The 25,662-nt window shown below is 36.4% G+C and overlaps 1 long non-coding RNA gene across 1 annotated transcript in view; it reads left to right on the forward strand.

Moving 5' to 3' along the window:
- The window catches only part of LOC149661997 (uncharacterized), a 43,387-nt gene extending 18,339 nt beyond the window's left edge, over positions 1-25,048 (forward strand). The window contains exon 3 of the long non-coding RNA XR_016369032.1: positions 24,932-25,048. This is a non-coding gene — a long non-coding RNA (uncharacterized LOC149661997). The remainder of the gene's footprint in view (positions 1-24,931) is intronic.
- The last annotated feature ends 614 nt before the right edge of the window (positions 25,049-25,662 follow it).

Below are 25,662 nucleotides of genomic sequence, written 5' to 3' on the forward strand. Positions count from 1 at the left end.
CTATTGACTAAAATTCAGTACTCTGAAATGCAGTCCTAGAAAACTATTAATTTCAACTCTGAAATCTCTTGACTAAAATGCAGTACTCTGAAATGCAGTCCTCGAAAATTATTAATTTCAACTCTGAAATCGGTTGACTAAAACGCAGTACTCTGAAATGCAGTCCTCGAAAATTATTATTTTCAACTCTGAAATCTTTTGACTAAAACGCAGTACTCTGAAATGCAGTCCTCGAAAACTATTAATTTCAACTCTGAAATCTCTTGACTAAAATGCAGTACTCTGAAATGCAGTCCTCGAAAATTATTAATTTCAACTCTGAAATCGGTTGACTAAAATGCAGTACTCTGAAAAACAGTCCACGAAAATTATTAAATACTACTCTGAAATCTTTTGACTAAAACGCAGTACTCTGAAATGCAGTCCTCGAAAATTATTATTTTTAACTCTGAAATCTTTTGACTAAAACGCAGTACTCTGAAATGCAGTCCTAGAAAATTATTATTTTCAACTCTGAAATCTATTGACTAAAATGCAGTACTCTGAAATGCAGTCCTCTAAAACTATTAATTTCAACTCTGAAATCTCTTGACTAAAATGCAGTACTCTGAAATCTCTTGACTAAAATGCAGTACTCTGAAATGCAGTCCTCTAAAACTATAAATTTCAACTCTGAAATCTCTTGACTAAAATGCAGTACTCTGAAATGCAGTCCTCGAATATTATTAATTTCAACTTTGAAATCGGTTGACTAAAACGCAGTTCTCTGAAATGCAGTCCTCAAAAATTATTATTTTCAACTCTGAAATCTTTTGACTAAAACGCAGTACTCTGAAATGCAGTCCTCGAATATTATTATTTTCAACTCTGAAATCTTTTGACTAAAACGCAGTACTCTGAAATGCAGTCCTCGAATATTATTAATTTCAACTCTGAAACCTTTTGACTAAAATGCAGTACTCTGAAATGCAGTCCTCGAATATTATTAATTTCAACTCTGAAATCTCTTGACTAAAATGCAGTACTCTGAAATGCAGTCCTCTAAAACTATTAATTTCAACTCTGAAATCTCTTGACTAAAATGCAGTACTCTCAAATGCAGTCCTCGAATATTATTAATTTCAACTTTGAAATCGGTTGACTAAAGTGCAGTACTCTGAAAAGCAGTCCACGAAAATAATAAATTTCAACTCTGAAATCGGTTGACTAAAACGCAGTTCTCTGAAATGCAGTCCTCAAAAATTATTATTTCGAACTCTGAAATCTTTTGAATAAAACGCAGTACTCTGAAATGCAGTCCTCGAAAACTATTAATTTCAACTCTGAAATCTCTTGACTAAAATGCAGTACTCTGAAATGCAGTCCTCGAAAATTATTAATTTCAACTCTGAAATCGGTTGACTAAAACGCAGTACTCTGAAATGCAGTACTCGAAAATTATTATTTTCAACTCTGAAATCTTTTGACTAAAACGCAGTACTCTGAAATGCAGTCCTCGAATATTATTATTTTCAACTCTGAAATCTTTTGACTAAAACGCAGTACTCTGAAATGCAGTCCTCGAATATTATTAATTTCAACTCTGAAATCTCTTGACTAAAATGCAGTACTCTGAAATGCAGTCCTCTAAAACTATTAATTTCAACTCTGAAATCTCTTGACTAAAATGCAGTACTCTGAAATGCAGTCCTCGAATATTATTAATTTCAACTTTGAAATCGGTTGACTAAAGTGCAGTACTCTGAAAAGCAGTCCACGAAAATAATAAATTTCAACTCTGAAATCGGTTGACTAAAACGCAGTTCTCTGAAATACAGTCCTCAAAAATTATTATTTCGAACTCTGAAATCTTTTGACTAAAACGCAGTACTCTGAAATGCAGTCCTCGAAAACTATTAATTTCAACTCTGAAATCTCTTGACTAAAATGCAGTACTCTGAAATGCAGTCCTCGAAAATTATTAATTTCAACTCTGAAATCGGTTGACTTAAACGCAGTACTCTGAAATGCAGTCCTCGAATATTATTAATTTCAACTCTGAAATCGGTTGACTTAAACGCAGTACTCTGAAATGCAGTCCTCGAATATTATTAATTTCAACTTTGAAATCGGTTGACTAAAGTGCAGTACTCTGAAAAGCAGTCCACGAAAATAATAAATTTCAACTCTGAAATCTTTTGACTAAAACGCAGTTCTCTGAGATGCAGTCCTCGAATATTATTAATTTCAACTCTGAAATCGGTTGACTAAAACGCAGTACTCTGAAATGCAGTCCTCGAAAATTATTATTTTCAACTCTGAAATCTTTTGACTAAAACGCAGTACTCTGAAATGCAGTCCTCGAATATTATTATTTTCAACTCTGAAATCTTTTGACTAAAACGCAGTACTCTGAAATGCAGTCCTCGAATATTATTAATTTCAACTTTGAAATTGGACTGCTTTTCAGAGTACTGCCAGGAGTTCATACCGGAGTGATGAAATGAGCTTTAATAGTGGTGCGCATTTACCGACGCGTGACGTTTCCGCGATACCTTTACGCTCTCTAGTGGGAGAATCAAATACTACCATAGGAATGTGATTGAAAGCATGAAAAGCGACACCTAGCGTTAGGGGCGGGGGTAGGCTCCGTAATAATAGGCCAATCATAGATCCTGTTACAAATGTGCTTGGCTTGATTTGTAAACAACGTCAAGGCTTAACTCGGAAGGCGTACTAGGTTTAAAAGAAGTAACTTGAACGGTTTGACTAGACTGACTTTTATACTTTATTGGATCTTCTTTTAGCCAAAAGTTGCACTGCGTTAACTTATTTAATTTAATCTTATCCCTAATTACGTACGCCATACCGACAGTCCGATACCGACAACTTTAACCAGCTGGTTTTCCACGATATCCGAGCTCAGCTCCCACAAAACTATAGAATACCTAGCCTTTTTGCTAGGTAGACAGGCTTTAGGGAAACCCAACAAGATAGGGAACGGGTGAAGGTTTTTGCTATTGCACTATGAAGCCAGTAAAATATTGGTGTCGCCAGTCTATGTTAGTTAGTCTTTACAAAAACAAAATGTAAGAAGGCTTTCGAATGGTCAGAGCAGTTCATGTGATCAAAACGTTTTTTACCCAGAGTCCCTTGGAAGAAATGAGAGGCGAGGTTAGTAACCGGTAAGAGCTTCCCACCCCAAATTTGATTTTAGAGGCGAGGAGAGAGGTTTTTGTGACGTCAGGCGTCTACAAATGCGAATTTAATAGCCCGCGTGTTATGTATTTCACTCCGGTATGAACTCCTGGTACTGCACTTTAGTAAACCGATTTCAAAGTTGAAATTAATACTATTCGAGGACTGCATTTCAGAGTACTGCATTTTAGTCAAGAGATTTCAGAGTTGTAATTAATAGTTTTAGAGGACTGCATTTCAGAGTACTGCATTTTAGTCAAGAGATTTCAGAGTTGAAATTAATAGTTTTAGAGGACTGCATTTCAGAGTACTGCGTTTTAGTCAACCGATTTCAGAGTTGAAATTTATTATTTTCGTGGACTGCTTTTCAGAGTACTGCACTTTAGTCAACCGATTTCAGAGTTGAAATTAATAATATTCGAGGACTGCATTTTAGAGTACTGCGTTTGAGTCAACCGATTTCAGAGTTGAAATTTATTATTTTCGTGGAATGCTTTTCAGAGTACTGCCCTTAAGTCAACCGATTTCAGAGTTGAAATTAATAATATTCGAGTACTGCATTTCAGAGTACTGCGTTTTAGTGAAAAGATTTCAGAGTTGAAAATAATAATTTTTGGAGAACTGCATTTCAGAGTACTGCGTTTTAGTCAACCGATTTCAGATTTGAAATTTATTATTTTCGTGGACTGCTTTTCAGAGTACTGCATTTTAGTCAAGAGATTTCAGAGTTGAAATTAATAGTATTAGAGGACTGCATTTTAGTCAACCGATTTCAGAGTTGAAATTTATTATTTTCTTGGACTGCTTTTCAGAGTACTGCACTTTAGTCAACCGATTTCAGAGTTGAAATTAATAATATTCGAGGACTGCATTTCAGAGTACTGCGTTTTAGTCAAAAGATTTCAGAGTTGAAAATAATAATTTTCGAGGACTGCATTTCAGAGTACTGCGTTTTAGTCAAAAGATTTCAGAGTAGTATTTAATAATTTTCGAGGCCTGTATTTCAGAGTACTACATTTTAGTCAAAAGATTTCAGAGTTGAAAATAATAATTTTCGAGGACTGCATTTCAGAGTACTGCCTTTTAGTCAAAAGATTTCAGAGTGGTATTTAATAATTTTCGAGGCCTGTATTTCAGAGTACTACATTTTAGTCCAAAGATTTCAGAGTTGAAAATAATAATTTTCGAGGACTGCATTTCAGAGTACTGCGTTTTAGTGAAAAGATTTCAGAGTTGAAAATAATAATTTTTGGAGAACTGCATTTCAGAGTACTGCGTTTTAGTCAACCGATTTCAGATTTGAAATTTATTATTTTCGTGGACTGCTTTTCAGAGTACTGCATTTTAGTCAAGAGATTTCAGAGTTGAAATTAATAGTATTAGAGGACTGCATTTTAGTCAACCGATTTCAGAGTTGAAATTTATTATTTTCTTGGACTGCTTTTCAGAGTACTGCACTTTAGTCAACCGATTTCAGAGTTGAAATTAATAATATTCGAGGACTGCATTTCAGAGTACTGCGTTTTAGTCAAAAGATTTCAGAGTTGAAAATAATAATTTTCGAGGACTGCATTTCAGAGTACTGCGTTTTAGTCAAAAGATTTCAGAGTAGTATTTAATATTTTTCGTGGACTGTTTTTTAGAGTACTGCATTTTAGTCAAGAGATTTCAGAGTTGAAATTAATAGTTTTAGAGGACTGCATTTCAGAGTACTGCATTTTAGTCAATAGATTTCAAAGTTGAAATTAATAATTTTCGAGGACTGCATTTCAGAGTACTGCGTTTTAGTCAAAAGATTTCAGAGTTGAAATTAATAATTTTCGAGGACTGCATTTCAGAGTACTGCACTTTAGTCAACCGATTTCAGAGTTGAAATTAATAATTTTCGAGGACTGCATTTCAGAGTACTGCATTTTAGTCAAGAGATTTCAGAGTTGAAATTAATAGTTTTAGAGGACTGCATTTCAGAGTACTGCATTTTAGTCAATAGATTTCAGAGTTGAAATTAATAATTTTCGAGGACTGCATTTCAGAGTACTGCGTTTTAGTCAAAAGATTTCAGAGTTGAAATTAATAATTTTCGAGGACTGCATTTCAGAGTACTGCACTTTAGTCAACCGATTTCAGAGTTGAAATTAATAATTTTCGAGGACTGCATTTCAGAGTACTGCGTTTTAGTCAAAAGATTTCAGAGTTGAAATTAATAATTTTCGAGGACTGCATTTCAGAGTACTGCACTTTAGTCAACCGATTTCAGAGTTGAAATTAATAATTTTCGAGGACTGCATTTCAGAGTACTGCACTTTAGTCAACCGATTTCAGAGTTGAAATTAATAATATTCGACGACTGCGTTTCAGAGTACTGCGTTTTAGTCAAAAGATTTCAGAGTTGAAAATAATAATTTTCGAGGACTGCATTTCAGAGTACTGCGTTTTAGTCAAAAGATTTCAGAGTAGTATTTAATATTTTTCGTGGACTGTTTTTTAGAGTACTGCATTTTAGTCAAGAGATTTCAGAGTTGAAATTAATAGTTTTCGAGGACTGCATTTCAGAGTACTGCGTTTTAGTCAAAAGATTTCAGAGTTCGAAATAATAATTTTTGAGGACTGCATTTCAGAGAACTGCGTTTTAGTCAACCGATTTCAGATTTGAAATTTATTATTTTCGTGGACTGCTTTTCAGAGTACTGCACTTTAGTCAACCGATTTCAAAGTTGAAATTAATAATATTCAAGGACTGCATTTCAGAGTACTGCATTTTAGTCAAGAGATTTCAGAGTTGAAATTAATAGTTTTAGAGGACTGCATTTCAGAGTACTGCATTTTAGTCAATAGATTTCAAAGTTGAAATTAATAATTTTCGAGGACTGCATTTCAGAGTACTGCGTTTTAGTCAAAAGATTTCAGAGTTGAAATTAATAATTTTCGAGGACTGCTTTTCAGAGTACTGCATTTTAGTCAAGAGATTTCAGAGTTGAAATTAATTGTTTTAGAGGACTGCATTTCAGAGTACTGCATTTTTGTCAAGAGATTTCAGAGTTGATATTAAAAGTTTTCGGGGACTGCATTTCAGAGTACTGCGTTTTAGTCAACCGATTTCAGAGTTGAAATTTATTATTTTCGTGGACTGCTTTTCAGAGTACTGCACTTTAGTCAACCGATTTCAAAGTTGAAATTAATAATATTCGAGGACTGCATTTCAGAGTACTGCATTTTAGTCAAGAGATTTCAGAGTTGAAATTAATAGTTTTAGAGGACTGCATTTCAGAGTACTGCATTTTAGTCAATAGATTTCAAAGTTGAAATTAATAATTTTCGAGGACTGCATTTCAGAGTACTGCGTTTTAGTCAAAAGATTTCAGAGTTGAAATTAATAATTTTCGAGGACTGCATTTCAGAGTACTGCACTTTAGTCAACCGATTTCAGAGTTGAAATTAATAATTTTCGAGGACTGCATTTCAGAGTACTGCACTTTAGTCAACCGATTTCAGAGTTGAAATTTATAATATTCGACGACTGCGTTTCAGAGTACTGCGTTTTAGTCAAAAGATTTCAGAGTTGAAAATAATAATTTTCGAGGACTGCATTTCAGAGTACTGCGTTTTAGTCAAAAGATTTCAGAGTAGTATTTAATATTTTTCGTGGACTGTTTTTTAGAGTACTGCATTTTAGTCAAGAGATTTCAGAGTTGAAATTAATAGTTTTCGAGGACTGCATTTCAGAGTACTGCGTTTTAGTCAAAAGATTTCAGAGTTCGAAATAATAATTTTTGAGGACTGCATTTCAGAGAACTGCGTTTTAGTCAACCGATTTCAGATTTGAAATTTATTATTTTCGTGGACTGCTTTTCAGAGTACTGCACTTTAGTCAACCGATTTCAAAGTTGAAATTAATAATATTCAAGGACTGCATTTCAGAGTACTGCATTTAAGTCAAGAGATTTCAGAGTTGAAATTAATAGTTTTAGAGGACTGCATTTCAGAGTACTGCATTTTAGTCAATAGATTTCAGAGTTGAAAATAATAATTTTCTAGGACTGCATTTCAGAGTACTGCGTTTTAGTCAAAAGATTTCAGAGTTGAAAATAATAATTTTCGAGGACTGCATTTCAGAGTACTGCATTTTAGTCAAGAGATTTCAGAGTTGAAACTCTAATTTTGTTCGACTGTATGTTAGGCAATGAATTATAGTATTGCTTTCTTATATTTGTAAATGTGAACCGAACCTGCATACTACAAATAGTAGGTTTCCTACCGTGGACTGCATTTCAGACATTCAGAGTACCTGCAGATTAGTCGACCCCGCGTCTGGCTTCTGTATAGAAACCAGACTAACTCTAGCAGCAGTCTCGTCATCGATGAAATTTAAGGGGATTCCAAACTTAAGCCTACAAGAATTGCCCTAACATTACGATGGTACGTCCCGAAATTTCAGAAGTGTGTCTTTAAACATTTTGCTTCGTGCCTTTTGCTTTTTCTCTTTCTACCCCAGCAGCCCGACTTCGCGCCTGTGTGTTTTTAAACTAATTTTTATTCAAGACGAAGGGCCTTTATATAAACTACACCAAAAAATAAGAATGTTAGTCTTAGAGATCGACGCCCATCATATTTATCATCCCTATAGCTGTTTCTTCCCATATAAAATATAAAAGCGAGGAGTAATAATATATTTAAACCCTGGAGAGGGTTGCTGTAAGACCAAGAACACGATCCTCTCTGCCTTTAAAACATTTTTTTCATTCCGTAAGAGATATTTTTCATTTTTACTCTTATAATTTTTTTAGTTTAGCTTAGTTTAGAGGGAGAAGAGGGGTAAAAATGCTCGTTTATCAAGTTAGTCTAATCTATCAAAGACTTAAACCGTACGGAGGTGTTTTACGAGAATTAGGTCAACCTCTATTTTCCATTAAAGATATTTTTTCAGACTGTTTAACTGTATTGAGTTTCCATTCGTTAGAGCTCTTCAAGAACCCGTATGTGGTTTGGGAACGAATGAATATTATGTTTACTTACTCTCATACTTTTGTACTAGCTCGTTAAGGATAGCTATTATGGGGTAAATTCGTTCTAAGGACTTATATGGGTTCTTTTTATGTTTTTATAAGTATGGTGTTGAAAGCTTTCCGGTTTCAATGGGTCACTTAATGTACGTAAAAAGAAAGATTTTCCTGGTACTAGCTGTTTATCAATTATGAATGTTTTAAAAGGTGCATTAGGTCCTAAATCTAAGCCTGCCTTTTTATAGAAAATTAACCAAGCTTGGAATGGGCTATATTTTAAAATGATGCTTAAAAAATTAATAGATTTAATTCTACTTCACGAGTATATGTTTTTAGACAAATTATAAATCCCTCTAATTTGGTTTGTGGTCGAAATTAATATAATCCCATTAAAATTAAACCAAATCAATCCAACCCTAAACCCTTTTTTCGTCTAATTAGACTGTTCCCGTATCCACATCTTATTAGGCTTAGAAAACCGACGCGAAAGAACGCCAGATATAAAGAGATATTTTTTATATATATAAATAAGGGTGAACAGTGGTACATGGCAAAGCTTTTTTCAGCAATTTCTTGTTCCGTTTCTAATCCCCGAAGCGCCATGAAGCCCGTGCATCACCCTCTTCCCTTTCTGCAGCGTAACTTCAAAAGCCGGAAAAGACACTCTTCGCTTGAGCGACGCGATGTCAATTAGACAGAAAACGAAATCCAACCGTCTCTAAAAGAGGCAGTACGCCAGTTAGGAATGAAAAAGGTTCAGCCAGCTAAAAGGGATCTATAAGTCTAAGACAAAACAAAGTGAAGAGGAAGAAAAACCCAAATAAAAAAAAGCTTTCGCCAAGCCTTGGTGCATGCGCATGCAGGAAGAGGAAAGGGAGTCCGAGGGGTACAGGGTCGGTAGTGGAATGGGCGCGTGACTTCCTCTTCTCGTGCTTCGTAACTTCCCACAACCTTCCCCGCACTCTCCGTGTCTTCGATACCCTTAGTGTTAGCTAAGTCCCGGGTAGAGTGATGGCCACGTTCGCGGAACGCCTCAAACTCGCTAAAGTGATTGAACTGGAATCGGTTTTTACAACAAAGTTTGGGGAACAGGGAAACAGGTCGGTCGCGGACATCATTTTCAAAACATATTGGATAATGTCACTTACGTTTTTAAATCAAAAATCCAAAATGGCGACGTTTGGTGCTCGCGTTTCCTTGCGATATAGATAGTGTCTTTAAGCCTTAACGGCGCAGGTGCACTGACACGTGACTGTCTTACCTGTTGCCCTTCGCCCCATTTAACCAAAAAACTGTGAAACCCCACCAGCATTCTACTTTTGTCCTATTATCATATGTTGAACTATCCTAGAATTGGGTAAAATTTAAAAGTTTATCAAAAGGTATTCGAATTCGATCCATCCTTCCATTCACGGTTATATCAATACCCCGTAAAACCATAAGGTTTAAAAAGTCTGTTATGGAGTATCGGGAAAAAGTTAAAACCTTGTTATCCGTCTCTTTTTCTCCCTCTGTACTTTCGGGGATCTTATCACCACCAAAAGTCAATTACAAAAACTTAAGTCCTTTCAACGAAATTAAAAAAGGAGGGAAAAGAAAATGAAAAAACTAAGTTACACGACCCGCGTCTAACACTATAGAGTGGACCAAAAATATAAATCTTTTTATGGCATAGAAAAGTTCCCAAATAACACCGGAAAAGTATGTTCTTTTATTTTCTTTTAGCAATTTTATTATTTTAGCCTATCCTATAATATCTTAGGTAAAGATTGTACCACTTCAATCCGGATGTTTCCTAAGCTTCCAGTGATACGGTAGATAGGTAGGCGTTAATAATAAGACAAAAAAAAAATATGGGAACCTCGTACAGGGGGTTGACAATCTTGAATAGAAGACTCACACTGCGGACCCATTTCCGGTGCCTAGAGGAGGCTCATTTTGTTTTTATTATTTTTACGACCTGGTTACCCTTTTCTTTCACGGCTTACGTTTTTGTATGTGTGTGCCGAGAAAAGCTAGGATTATTATATGCCGAAATGGACCACCGCGTTACGTAAAGTCGAGGCTTAATATTGCCCAAAACGCTATCTTTAAAGAGAGGAAAAAAATAAGGGGGTTTTATGGAGCTCATCTTTCTACAGACAGGGCTTTACAATGAAAAAGGGGACGAAGGTTTATGCTCAGTAAAACGCAAAATTTTCACCCTGACCCTAGCTGCCAATGATCTTAAAGTTTTGAGAGACTTTTAGTTACATCATAAGTTACGTAATTAGAATAAGTATGACGATTTACATTGCAAAAAGGTTTGTTATAGATAGGGTTTTAATTTAAAAACAACACTTGGAAAATAACAAGGCAAATAATGCTCGGAATTTATAGATTCTCCTACTCATTGTTGTTATATAACTTATGGTTGTATTATAGTGAAAGATTAAACGGTTTAAGTTTGACTTTATGGGGTAAAAATAGAGACGATATTAGAATATTTTAAAAACAAAGATACAAAGGTTCCCAGCCTTTGCCCCTGTAAGGTAGCTTTTTCTTGAGCATCGATGTTCAGCAACAGAAACATTTCTACAGGGGGTCGTAGAAAAAGGCTGGAGACGTTTCACCCTGAATGAGGGCTTTCCTGTTAGTACAAAATATGTAAAATTCCTGTCATTTCAAATTTAAACCGAAAACTATTTAGTTTTCTTAGATTAAATTTAAACCTAATAAATAACGCAAAGGCCTTGGTAGACTTCTAGACAATAAATAAATAAATCAAATCCCAATTAAATTTCGTCGAACTTTTCTTCAAATGAAAACACAAAGAGAATCGGTTTTACAATTCATAAATCGTAAATGCGAAAAACAAAAAGAAGAAGATTTTGACAGAAATGGGTTTTTTGATTTAAAGTTCTTGCTTGGATGTCGAGGACTATAAGGCTACCATATTTTAGGTCTAGGCGAGAAAACTCATTCTTTGCTCGAGTGCTTTAGATAAAAAGGTCACGATGCGTGTGATTTGATAATGAAGAGCGTCATAGAAACGTTCGGTGATTAGTCCACGAGATAGCGACTTAAAAAAGAAATGTTCTAATCGTTCATAGGGACGGTTTTGGCTAGCTACTCCAGGGCCCTCAATAAGAAGCAGCTGCAACGCCTTTAATTTTTAATAAGAAAAATAAGAGAAAGATTTAAATAATAAAAAGGAAAAAGAAAAAATATTTTAGGGTCTCCGTTCATCAATCTTAAACGGAGTCCCAAGTATAAGAGAAGATGACTCCCCAAATTACGAAAAGGGGGGGGGGGGCAACAAATTTCGCCTTTTACCACGAATAACCCAGCACACCCTATATTTTTACTATCCTTTTTTACAGGCATAAACTAATCTTCTAGAGTGTGGCTGCGTGGGCTAGCTAGTATAATGATTAAAAAGATATTTTTACTAACTTTTTTCTCTTTCTTTACTAATATCAGGAATTTATTTAATTTCCCTAAGAATATGAAGAAGTATTATCAACGGATCATTTTTTCGGTACTTAAGACTCCTTTGTTTTAACGCTTTATACTTATAATCATGAAAGGGTTATTTTATTAGAAGAAAAGAAAAATATTTATAGGGGAATTGAATATATTCTTGGTAATATCCGACACAGTCTCGTGCCAACCAGTGATTACTGTACGTATAACTGTAACCCTAGTGCAATTTTCTATGATTAATTCTGATGGAAATATAATGTAGAGTAGGGTAGTATTAGTTGCAAACTCTGAGTGATTGGGATGGAATTAATCTCCTTTTTTTATATTGCATCTACTAAAGCTCCGAAATAGGAAATAGTTACATAGGACCGCATTGTAGTTCGGTCAACTTTTTTTGGGAGGGGGGCTGGGTTGCTTTTCCTTCGTTTCCCGTTATGTACCGATATTGGAATTTTCTTTTTCTGTAATTCGAAAAGATAAGGCTTTTCTAATGAGGAAACTTTAGGTTTTTTTTTAGGGTATGGTATGTGTTTTTATATTTTTGGAACATTTTCAAATATGCAAAGATATTTTGCCAAGAATTTCCGTATTTCTCAGAATCAGATTAAATCTAATTAAAAATTTATAGACAGTTCATCTATAGGGTGTGGTCTATTTAATAATTCAGAAAATACTTGAACTTTCCAAGCTAAGGAGCGCGAGTTTGAGAGATTAATTGGGAGCTTAAAAAATAATTAAAATTTTAAAAACAAATCTCTTTTTTAAAATTTAACGGAAGTAAAGTTTTAAGCATAAAATACCTTTGAAAATATATACTAATAAGGAAAAAAAGGCGTATTTTAACCTCTTCCTTCCTTAATTTAAAAGACTCGGGTATTTCGTAAATTATTTATAGATTTTTGTTAAGTACACCTTGGGACTCATTCGTTAATAAAACGCGAATTGCTATCTATCTTAAAGGAGAAAAACTAGGGTATAAAATTTACAAAGGCGAGTGAAAGAGTAACATCGAAAACAAAACCCCCTCGGGGCTATAAACAACCCCAGCCCAAGGCTTACATAAAATAGAGGAATGGAGTAAAGGTTCCTATTGGTCCATTTCCTGGAAATACGAGGAATATCTTCCCCCTAAATTAATGAAGCTTTTATACCATCTGGAGTAAGATATCCTTACGCAACCCACTTTCTTCTTATACCAGTTTTTTCTTTAATATCCTTTTTTATCTCGTTCAGTCGCGTACGTGTACGGATGGATCATAGTTTACCAAGGCCCTATACCCTCATATTCGCTTCGTTTTCTTCTCAGCGAGCTTTCATGCCCAAAAAAAAGAACAAAAGGGAATACCAACTGGGATTTCATTATTGTTAGAACCGAAAAGAAGAAGAAAAGAACACGTACGGAAAGGAAAGTAAGCAAGCTAAGACGTGTGTTGGCGAGTGTTGCTCTTTGACCATCTTATATACCACCACCAAGTCCGCGTCCTCTCGACGCCTAGTTAGTCTTTGGTCTTAACATTAAGAACCAGGAAGGATAAATATTTGTAAAGGTACGCTTATCTTTCATCCGTGAAATTAAGTTAAGCCTAACTTCGTTAAAAATGCGTGATTGGGTGTTTTAACCAAACCTGCACCGTACTCGTGTAACGTAATGTTGACTTTACTCATTTGAGTTAACAATGTAAACAAATGTTATAGTTGACGCCTCCTTTGTTAGGATGAATCTTGGCTTTAGTTATATTGTACTATAGAAGTCGGACTCTACGTAGTTTCCACTCCAGTTTATTATCCTTACATATTTCTCCATTTGTTTCGCGTTTCTTCTTAAAAAAGAGGGAATAAAAGTCATAGAAACCAATAATAAAAATATTGTACGCTCACGTAGGAAACTAATGTTTGGCTATGTATCTATTTTACGAGGAAACCTAGCTCGCTCTCAGTCTGCTGTTTCCCATAATCCCCTCTTTCAAAGTATCAGGATACAGATTCTTATCCCACCCTTTTTTTTCCTTAAGATAGTTATAGGTCTATACCTGGCTACTTCCCAATATATCTATTAGACTTTCCTAATAGCGCTACGTGGAATTGAAGCTCTTTTATTTTAATTTCCTAGATGGGTTGAGTGTAAGCAGAGGCAGGTTAGTGAACACTGTTTCAAATTAAGAGTATATACTTGATTTTCATATTAATTATATTAATGTTTTTCTTCTCTCTCGTTTAATACGCTTGAAAGATGTTAGTTAATGGGTTGCACTTAGGTAAATTGAATTGCTAATCTTAAACTGTGATCTAAAATTTATACCCCTTCCCCTTTGATTTTGGGCAAGATACTTTTCAGAGATTATCTTAATTTAAAATGAGAAATAAATTCAATATGATCGAATAAATAGTAGCGAAATTAACTTGATTGAAAATTCCAATTTGAGTATCACCATCGCGTATTTCAAAAATGTCTGACATTTTATAAATAATTAGAAACCGCACCAAATGGAAATAAAATTTACTAATAATCTACACTGTTTAGTATAATACCTAGGAAATGTAATTCGATTACCATAGAATCAAATAGGAAATTCCGATTAAAAAGACAGGATATTTCTAACAAGATAAATATCAAAGTGAGGTACGGTACCCATCTTTTTTATTACGTGAACTATGGTAAATATTACCCTTTTTACTCGAGGAAAAAACTGAAAGCGGTTGAATTTTTTTTATCTTTTACAAAATTCTTCGCAAAAAGAAATTATGGCCATTAATAACGTCTAAGAGCTCGGGAGATAGCAAATTTAGGCAACTGTACTACCCCTAATTTTACAGTGAATACTGAAACTTGAACCTCTTTTATTTAAATCAACCAGATATTAACCAGAACTAAGTATAGTAGATTTTTAAATTCCAATTCAATATTCCTGTAACTAGAGAACAAATTCGGGATGTGCATACTTCATGCGTGAAAGGAACTTCTAGGAAACGCTGGTAGTTTTTTTAGAATTTTTTTCTGCCCGGAAAAGGATCTAGATAAAACCTGGTGTAACTTCAATTCCGCTTTGGTACGTTGCCATGGAGATAATCTGTAATTAGTTACTTAGTAAATCATCCCTCTCAGGTTAATGCGTCGAACAGGTTTCGTTAGTAAGTTCTGAGTGTAAGGTTTAGAGTTTCATTACATTCTTGAAGGGAATCACTCAAGGCCCATACGTATAAACATTATCGGTTTATTTAAGCCTTTAACTATAACATTTTGTTGAGGATAGATAAAGAATTTCGCGCAAAGCATAGTTTACGCTGTATTGGTTTTGACATTTTAACTATCTCTACGGGTACAATGGAGTGTGTTTACTTAATTACGTTACAATTTTCATTGTAACCTCAACCTTTTCGGACTATAATACTTAACAAGCGGTGTTTAATCTTCATCAGTTGAACTTTAAAGAATAAACAAGCGGTAAATATATACTTCCTCTTGGGCCTAGCTCTGATTTTGGTATCAGATATTCTGTTTGTAAATTATTTAGCAGAGGTTTGTAAACGTAAAGATAGCGTGGCCAAAGTTGAAGGGGGAATCTCTTTACACGCTTGAAAGGTTTCCCTTGGTTTACCGATAAATTAAGACTAGCAAATATGGCGACAGCGAACGTTGTCTGTGTGGCTAACCTTTGACCTTAATTATTTTATCCGCCTTGTAAAATTAAACGAGGCGAAATAAATGAAAGCTTATTATTATGAAACCGGCATTATAACGTTAATTATGAGAAATGAAATTTTAACCTCAAGTGAATATTTCTTAAAGCATACGTTATTGTTAGTATAAGTTGATAAGATATGTTAGCCATAAGTGTGTCACTGGTTGCTGAGAGCTTGTCATGAAGTGACGTAGGTCTTATCTTATAAACGTATGTTGCTAGTAAATTTACTTTTGCTAGCGATCTTGGAGTTTCCCCCCTAGTTTACCACAGGGGAAGGTGTAATATGTTTTTAGTTGGTTCAGCTGCAACGCGATTTACATGTCTCTATTATTGCCTCACTTTGACGTATTGGGACGGAGCACGTTTTGTCGGGACTCTTTCTTTTTACCCATTCTAGTTCTACAGTATATAGCGAGCGTTGCTAAAAATATGACGCTTCAGATCCATGTAAATAAAGAAGAAACCGCTCGACTCGAGAAGATAAGGATCGAGCAGAAAACGCGGGAATTAGTATGCGCGACGTGTTTTCGCGAGAACCTTAACGCGCGCGCTCGCTCGCGAGGTATGTCGGGAATGGATGAGAACCGTGCAGCCAACGGAGAGATGGATAGTTTATGCGAAGGATGACGCTTTAATCCGAGCCCTTTCCAGGGAAAACTAAGACGGAAGCTATAAAGGAGAAAAAGGCAAAAGAAAATAAAAGAAATCTGCCAAGACTTTGCGTGTCAAAGTCAACAGTGTCTGATGGGAAATCCAATTCTTCTTTTTAAAAATTCACTTGTTCGGTTCCGACTCTCGTCTCTCGAGAGAAAGCGCGGGAATGGATGGGGGCGTTTCGGTACAGAAACAAACTCGACCTTCATTTACATGCGGTGGCTAAAACTCGGGCTTCTTTTTTTAAGTATTTCCAAGCCCTTTTCCTCCCATCTTCTCCCTGAACCTAAATCGAATTCATTACCGGTCCGCACGCCGGTACCTACCTATGCAAATTTCAAAGTCCGTCCATCTAGACTAGGGTTTTCATTCTCCCGCCATTCTACTACTACAAACTGGAGTGACATTTGCCCTTTCAGTGGAATAATGAGGTTTATTCAGAGAGGACTGGATGTTCAATTATAATTGGGATTATTAAGGGCCGCATTCTTTGTTTGTCTCTCTCTGATTCAAAATGTGTTCCCCCTTTTTTGGCAGCTAGAATTTTTTGCAAGCTGAAATGGATGTTGTATTTGAGGCTCCATTATTTATTTACTCCATGGACATACGTTTTAGTAACGCGCCAAGTTTAAGCGGAGTGATTGAATGTTTAATGGGAAAATAGTAACCACAAACTGACAGTATCTTCGATTGAACATTATCTACTTTTAATGTAAGACCAAAACTTTACTGGAGCCTTTGTAGGTTCGAAGGTTTGATGGGATTTAAGTTACCGAAGTTAAACAAAAGTATCTCGTGAGAGTTGTAAACCCAGAATAAAAGGTTTTCTAAGCCTAGAAAGTAAAAAAACCCTTTTTAACCATAAAAAACCCGAAAGGGAACTTTTTAGATTTATTTTATTTTCTTTTTACTTTTTTAAAGTTGTCGCAAACTGGGCTTGAAAATATTAGACTTGCATGGAATATTTCTTCCATTATAAGTTTTTTTTTAGATCTATTTGGTTCCAGTGCAGGTTTTTTCTTTTTTTTCTTTCTTTCAAGAGACACTTTAGATTTTAAAATAAAAAGAAGGTAAGCTCATAATAAAAGAAAATCTTCAGTAAGTCCACTTCACTTATAATAAAAGAATGAAGTAAAACGGTTTAAATTAAGAAAACTGCGTTAGTTTATGAAAAAAAAAAGAAATATTATTTAGTTTTCGTTATATTTACCGTATGAGAGTGGATGGAGAAGCTCTCTTCTAGCATCTTCTCTAATGGAATATTGGAGAGAAAATATTTTATTTTCTGTATTTGAGTCGGTGTAGCGTTATCCCCCAGGCCAGTGAAAACAATTTCAATCCTTATGGCGTAAAATGCAAAGCTTGTTTCTCAGATTTTCGTTACGGTAACGGTAGAGTTCGAGCTAAGCAATGGTAGGCGAAAATCGAAGATTCGTAGCTCGAGGAGAAAAATACTCTTAAGAAATATACATAATTCAGTAGGACTTCATTTTCTTTTGGCGGGAATCGTTTTGCGGGAAAAACCGTATTCGCGCCAGTCTGGCTCGCTCGTATTGGATAAAAAAAGATTTGTTGGTTCTCGAGGCCGGCGTAAGTTCTGCTAGAAACCGCGACTTTGTATAAGTTGTTTTTGAAACTGAGTCAACTGACCAGCTTAGGACATAATATCTTTAGGTTTTGTCCGTTATTAATCAGTTAATTATCGTGGGATTAATTTAGAATAAATTTTTAACGAGGTATAGGCTTGAGTTACCACTTAAATTTATAATAACTTAAAAATTCTTTATCCCGAAACTTTTTGTTTTATCAGTGCGCGAGTGAGAGAAATTTTCTTTTGGAAATTTGATCATCTCTACTTCCTGTCTGATAATTGATTTTCTACACCCTCGTATTATCGTTCGTCTTCCTCCATATCCATATCCGCGCGCCAGCACCACCAGCATCAGTCTTTGACCCATTTTCACGATACTTTTCTATAACAAGGCTTAGCACTTATTCGAGTCATTATTTTCGATTTTTTTCCTATACATATACACCCTTCTTCATTTTCCTCTTCCCCGAGCTTGGTTGCTTCCTCGTTTCCGGTATACTCACTCTGAAGGTTTTTTCCTTCAGAAAGCTGGTGCAAAATTATGGATGGCGAGGCGCGAAGTTGCGAGAGGGGAAAGAAAAAATTCTTTATCTTTCTTTTCCATTATCTAATTGTAGAAGAGAAATGGTCGTTTGTGCTCTAAATGACTGCCACCGCCTCGTTTTTTCTCATTTACAATTATTTCGCCATTTTTTCTTTCTCTCTCTCTTTCTGTCTCTTTCTCCATCTTTTCTTCTTCCGATCCGATCCCATCCCGGAGTCTCAACATCTTCGAGTCGCGAGCCCTTGGGCCACCAAATAATTGCTCTACTCCCGCTTTTTCTCCGATTCTTTCTCTTTTGGTCTATGGTTTTCTTTATCTCAACCTTAAAAGAAAAAAAAAGAATTATTTTCCTGGTTTGTCCCCCAGGTCTTTTTGTCTACCTGAGTTAATGGGACAGTTAGAAGAAGAAATGAGAGTCGAGCTAGCTGAGATATTTTCTAACCCGAGAAAAAGCAATACGTCACGCCTTTTTGTTCTACACGTCATTTGGTCTATTAATTCTCCTCTAATGGTTAAATTCGATACCTCCATTAAGACTAATCTCTTCTATTTTATTTTACTTCTTTCAAGATATAGCGCAATGATTTATAATATGAACCGGAAAGTTAAAGAATGAAATTTTCTCTAGTTTCCAAGATTAAAATCATCAAATACCCATTAACTCTGAATCGTTGCTCTGTACGCTGTCACGTAGATTTAAAGGTACTGAAATTTCGTAAACAATGACCTTATTTGATGTGTATTCATCAATGAAGTGGGATTTAATATTGAATATAGTCTGGGAGATTGTCTAGAGAGGAAAATTCTATACGTTTTCCCCCTAATTAGACTCGCTTTGAAATTCTCTAGTATCTTCGCAATATTCGCGGCTCTGTTAAATCCAATATTTAGCCTGAAACGTTATATCTACATCCCCTACAAATTAATTTCCGGTTTGTTCAGCATGCATTTTGTAAAAGATGAGATTCTGTTTATACGACTGAATAAGTCAATCCAAGCACCAAAGACTTGCGTGTTGATTTTTAAAACTATACAGGGTGTGTGTGAAAAGTCTGTCAAAAATTATGGGAGTGTTCTGTGGACAATTTAAAGTCGAAAATGTTAAATGACATTTTGTCCTAAGAGACACCCTTTTCAAGTTAAGATTGTTCTATGAATGACGCCTTAATTAAATTAAGAAACTGAAAGGCAATGCTAATTAAATTTAAATACGTTTTGACAGGCCCTTTAGAAACACCCTGTATGATATTCACTCACTGCCGCATTTGAACTAACTAATCACGTGTGTATTTTATACTTTCACGCCTCCGGGAGTTTGCTCTAACCCCCTCCCTTTACTACTCCTATGATATTTTCTCCTAGGCAACGGAAAAATCCACGGTGTTACCAGGATCTAGAAAGATAAAGCTGGAGAAAATTTGGCATTAATCCTTCCAGTTAGGCTTAGCGTCTATACAAGATTTTTACAAATGTTTCAGACTTAGATAAACTGACACGCGGCCAAATCCGGGGGTATTATTTTATAATGTATCCGGTGTTTATACGGATCTAAAACATCTTGTAAAGTTTTAAAGCCCTCTCCGTGTCTGTTTTGGAACTGAAAATGTATCGTTATAAATACTCCGCCCTCTTTTGGAGGAATAGCTCGTAATCTTAAACGACATAGAAGGGAACTAACACGACTGCGCTGTATGTTCGCTTCATGGTACTCGCTTATCCGTCAAACAAACGTTTCTCACTAAATCTTTTCCAGTCACTATTACGTCGTCTTAGGCTTACACAATCCGAAATAAGCCTTGGCGAATCCGTCCTTTAGTCTTGGGGAATATGGGCGTATTAAAAGGCGAAAGACTTTAGCCTAATTCTGTGGACGCCTGATTTACGAGCGTTTCTAATAAGATTATCAAAGGGACGCTTTTCCCTTAAAATAATGATCCAGATCTCGGGCAATGGACTAAATGTATTCTTCCTTCCTTTGGAGGCAGGGAAAGAGCGAGGTTATAGAATGACTGTAACGCTTTTGCGGTTAGCGTTATTTAAGCGTGCAACGTGGCGCTATCTCGTCTAACAGTCGACTTTTCTAAATGAACATAAACGTTTGTTAAACTGAAGACAATATTCCACCGAGTCGTAACGGGTTCGTTTCAAAGCCCGATTTTCCATCCTTTTCCATTTCAGCTTTTACCTCAATGACCTTAAATCATTGACGGATGAGTTGGTATAAGAGGGAATGTCATATACAGGGTCGTTCGAAAAGGGTGGTACGACCCAAGTTCAGTGGGAATCATAATTTGTAAACTTGGGCTCGGTCCTATACTACCCTTTTTGGAAAACACCCTGTACAGGTGGAAAGTTTTAAGATCGAAAGCTTTAATTTTGAATGTGCCTACTCCGAACTGGAGAAACGTTGATATTTAATCAAGGGGCTCATCACTTCATGTAGTCTTACTAACGTCATGCCTTAGGCCTGTGCAGAAATATGGGTGTAGTTATTTCCTTGTTTCAGCCTCGACGACGAATCGTCATTCAGACGTCTGTTCTCCGTTTATATCTGGCACTGATTCTCTGGACTATGCGTTGCGTATTGTTGATAGCCTTAAACGAGGGATCGGATGCTTGTCCTTTTGATTTATGATGCTATCGAAATTTAACAGTCTGTTTGAAGTTTCATAATAGATTTCCCAGCATGTAATAGTTATCGAGTTGACTTCACGATTATAGGCTTTGAACTTTGATTAAAGTCAAGTATTCGACCTCTTCTTACCTAACAGAGCAAGGGACAAGCGTGACTAGTTCGACGGAGCAAACGGGAAAGGGAATGTAGCAGCGAAAGCGTCAGGCCTAGTAGAGTTATGACTCCGGTTCTCTTCGCTACATTTCGCTCTGTTGCCTTATGGATATATATAATCGGTCCGGGTCCAGTTCCCGTTTAATAGTTGGCCTTGTTTAATTAATGTTCTAGAATTCGACGCCATCCCTAACAGTCGGGGAGGAATTAGTCGCGTGGGAATATTCTGAAACGCGCGATTAATTCACGTTTTTATGTTTCACAAGAGAGAAATAACGATGTTTGTTTGGAGTTACTTTATTATACTGAAATTTTGTCCATTCTGGTGTGGGTCTTGATATCCCTGCTTATGGACTGCCCTGAGCTAACCATCCGACGTTGCATAAAGTAACACATTGATACGCCATGGAACTTGTATATCCTACAGAAATGAAATGAGAAAACTTAGCCCTTAATTAATCAATTAAATAGATTAAGGTCATCACTGTTTTAAGGTAGCACTGATCGAGCTTCGGGGAAAGTAAATAAAACAAAAATTGAAGCCAGCTAGGCTGCCATCACGTCGTTGAGGAGAATGTTGTTCAAACATAGCCGCCCCGAGTTCCTGAGTTTATATTGACTGTATTTTACGAATGACGAGTGTCGTATTGGAACTTGCCTTCAGGGTGCAATTTTCATAGTACCTCTTTAAATAATAAACGATTTTATTAATGCATTTGCCGCGACGAGGATCATTCATCGTCTGCCCTTTCATCTTTGTGTTTCCAAGAAATATAATTTATACAATCAATACGTCTTTCGGGATCGTCGCGAGTAATACCCATTCAGAGACGATCGAGGAACGAAGGTATAAGCGAGGGATATAACCGCAATTTTTTATACAGCGTTTTGGCTTGGAAGTCAAAGATGCTGAGGAGACGGGACCCGGCCGGGAAGCTATAAATTTTTGAACGGTATGAAAAAAGAAAGAAGCTTGGCGTAGAATATTTTTCTCGACGCGCGCCGAGGCCGAGCATTGTGTCAGCTTCAACGTTTTTCCTTTCCATCTTCCGGCAGAGGTTAGATTGCGTTCGCCTATTCCTTTACGTATTCTCTAGCGCGAGAAATAGCGACATTTTTTTCTAGGAAGTAAGCCATGCAGGTTCCGTGTTTACGTAAGCGTATTGAGCTAGCTTCTTCAGTTATGCCTTTACAACATTTTTAAGTATTTGGTATTTTGCAGCGTAATGTGGTAGTAGTCGCGCTACCCAACTTGACTCTAAAGTTCAATTGGACCACGGGTTTTGTTCTATAGCAGTTCTAAAACAACACAACCTCAAAACGCGAGAACTATACCACTTGCACTATATTGCAGTATGGTTTTTCTTATCTTGTTTGTTTTTGAGAAACGTTGGTGGGTAGATGCCGTATAATACGAATCCACGTGAAAGATATAAAAGCAATATGTTTGCTCATTCGCTGGGCGGTCAAAGGCTTCTCAAATTGAATTCGATTCTTTCTTGGGGTGGGGGGGGGGAAGGTGCACTCCTCTATCCAGGCGCCTTATAAATATATCTCGCCGTATACATTGTTCATTTGTTATTACGAGGAAGAGGCTCTTCCTGGAAACGAAGCATCTTGTTTACTCTTTCCTTTTGTATTTGTTCAAACTGGTCTTAAATAGAAAATTATTAGGTGGTATATATAGTTCAATAGGGTTATAACTTCCAAAACCTGAGCTGACTAAAAGCAGTCTAGTTTTCCAATCGTATTTTTCCTGAGACTTGGAATCTGTATGTACTTCACGCTAAATAAATACTGTTTCTGTAAGGTTGGATTTTGTTTTTACGAAAATATGATTCTGATGTTTGTTTTAACGATATGAAAGGTCATGATCTTTTGACCTTTGAACTAGTTTAGGATAAAAATTTCCATGAATTTAAATGCGTCTATATTTATTCTTGATAAAATTTCGGGAACGCAAAATTAGCTCGTAATAGCGTGAAACAACCACTATTATTAAAAGTGAACAATATCTCTCTCTCTTTCTAGTGTTTATATGTTGGTTGTAGACTAGAGGATGACGACCGTGAAGAAGTCATTTAATTTGAGAAATTCTCTGGGAATTCCTTCCATACACCTCCCTCCCCTCTCCCCTTATCCTTCTCCGGTTACCACCCACCCTTTCAATATTTTTAACGCGAATGGGAACCAATTTCCACACTTTAGCAATTAGGCAAATGTAAGCTGAGGAAGCGCTCCATTTTCCGCTCCTCCTACCGCCCTCATTTTGCCTTCGTCTCTCTCGTCTCGCGCTATCTTTCTTGGATTTTTTCCTTTTCCAATACTTCCTTCGCGGAAGAGCGACTCTTTGGTATATAAATATATATTTTGGAAAACACGACGCGTCTACTTTTGAAGCTCGGTGGTTTCGCTCTGGGTCCTTTTGCATCCTATTTTCTTCTTCCTAGGGCTTCCCTCATTTCCCAGGCTTTTCCTTGATCTCTTCCTCTGGCAGTCAGCGACACGCCGAGATAAGTTTGCCCAAAAATTTTCTTTTCCAAAAGCCGAATTCCCTTCCGTATATACTCTCTCTCTCCCCTCCTTCTTCCAGTACACCGACCCGACTTTTCTCCGGTTTACCGTAAAATCCTTGACTCACCTTTTCCGCTAGGAGTACTTATCCGTACTCGTTATTAGGAGTTGAAAATATTAAGGACGTAATTGATACCATTCTCAATTAAGATTTCTTGACGTCTCCGGGGTGATCAATTAAAAACAATACCTTAATGGCGAATGATTGTTACGCAAAATCTGTGTTGCCATTTCGAAGAGGATAAAAATGTTGGAAAGGTTTTCATCTCCAACAAAATTGTAGTATTGTCCCTCCAAGTGTGCACGGTGGTTTCGTAAAATATTGGAGTGGACTCGTTGGAGTATGAAAGGAAACGCGAAGCTACGTTTTCTTTTCGTGGGTGGTGGTAAGGAGCTGGGGTGTGGGGGGGGGGAATTGTACAGTTGGAGGAACAAAACGAAATGCTAATCTTTTCTTCTCATCCATTTTCGTAAGCGATGAGCGATAATAGAGAAGGGAAACTTCATCCCGTCGTTTTCAATCAATTTTTTCATTTTGTTCGACAATCTCCGTATACTGTATACTTCCCCATACAACTGTCGCAATCTATTTATCCAAGGTATAAATATAAGATAATGCAGAGTGAGTGGGATGGCCCTGTTTTCTTTTACCTATCCCTCTTTTTATCGGAAGTATACGCGCGGGTTCGAGTCCTTCGAATCCTTTTACAATGGCCTCGTTAAATCCCCAAGAAGACAAGCGTCCGTGAAGAAGACCCCCTCGTTTCTATACTGTTAGACTTAAAGTGCTTTACAATGTTCTGATTTGCATATCTGATGCAACATACAGGGTGTTTGTGAAAAGTCCATCAATAATGAAAGGGCGTATTTATTGGGCCATTTTGAGTCGAAAATGTTCTATGACATTTTGCCGTCCGAGCCACGGTTTTCGAGTTATGATTTGAATATTTTAGGGATGACCCCTTCATTAAATTAGCGCTGTCTTAAAATTTCTTAATTAAATTTAAGGGGTCATCCGTAAATTACTCCAATCATAACTTGAAAACAGTGGCCCGGACGGAAAAATGCCATTGAACATTTTCGACTCAAAATGGCCCAATAAACACGCCCTTTCATTATTGATGGACCTTTCAGAAACACCCTGTATATTATATTCACCATCCTTCCGTTTTAAGCGTTGAAATAATTTTCATAGCTGGAGGAAAAAGCCAAGTACTCTTGCCTTTTCGATTTTCAAACCATTGAAACACTAAAAAATTACACGATATTCATCATTTGAAATCACTTTATTTTAATTTTATACAAATGGTGTAATTTATGGAAATCTTCTGTTTGAATTTAGTTAATTTCTACATCAATTCCTGTCCTTCTAGCGCATTTTAACATATTCTATTTTTTAGCTTAAAAAATATGCTTATCTTTAAAAATAATCGGGCGACACTTTTTTAATTGCAGTTGCTAACGAGAGTTCGTGAAGGCACGGTGGTTCTTGTCTATGCTTCGAGAATGATTTTTGCGACATTGAGTATTTTCAACTGGCTCGACTTGAAGAACGTCTTGATGGAACTCAACTAAACCGTAAGTCGCAATTACTTTAAAAAATACTGTCCGAACGTGATGGCGAGTAAATTGACGGGGAAAGGAAGGGATACGAAGGCTATATAAGACCAAGACTTGTCGTAATCGGTCTCAGAGGTCGTTTTAACTTCGACCGAACTGTGTTGAGCGACCATATTGGTGGGGATTGGGGAAACCGTCTAAAATGTCCCCCGGGTATCGAAATAGCTATAGCTGAAGAATTTATATATAGTTGCGATCGAAGATCTTACCAAATCTTTCGCATGAAAATCCAGTTTAAGAAATTTTCTTAAAACTCCTACAAAACCATAAATTGGGGTTATAATATTAGCCAAAAACCCCAGGCCCAGGGCCTGTATGATAGTTCACTAATTACGCAAAATTTAGCAAACACGAAATTTAAACTTGAAGACGCGAAGATTTGTGACTTACGAAATTACATTTGGTGCCGTGAAAGCTGAACAATTATGTCCAGTTCAAAACCAACAACTTAAGCCTTTGTTTCAAAGATCCGAGGTTAGACAGTTGATCAACAACCAAATATCGTTTAGGATTTTCATTGTTCCCAATAGGTAGTCCGCAGGTTCCGTTACTTGTTTTACTAATCT

Source organism: Phalangium opilio, unplaced genomic scaffold (assembly GCF_054372755.1).
Source record: "Phalangium opilio isolate 3A_F unplaced genomic scaffold, DU_Popi_V2 ptg000070l_1, whole genome shotgun sequence".
NCBI classification, from domain to species: domain Eukaryota; kingdom Metazoa; phylum Arthropoda; class Arachnida; order Opiliones; family Phalangiidae; genus Phalangium; species Phalangium opilio.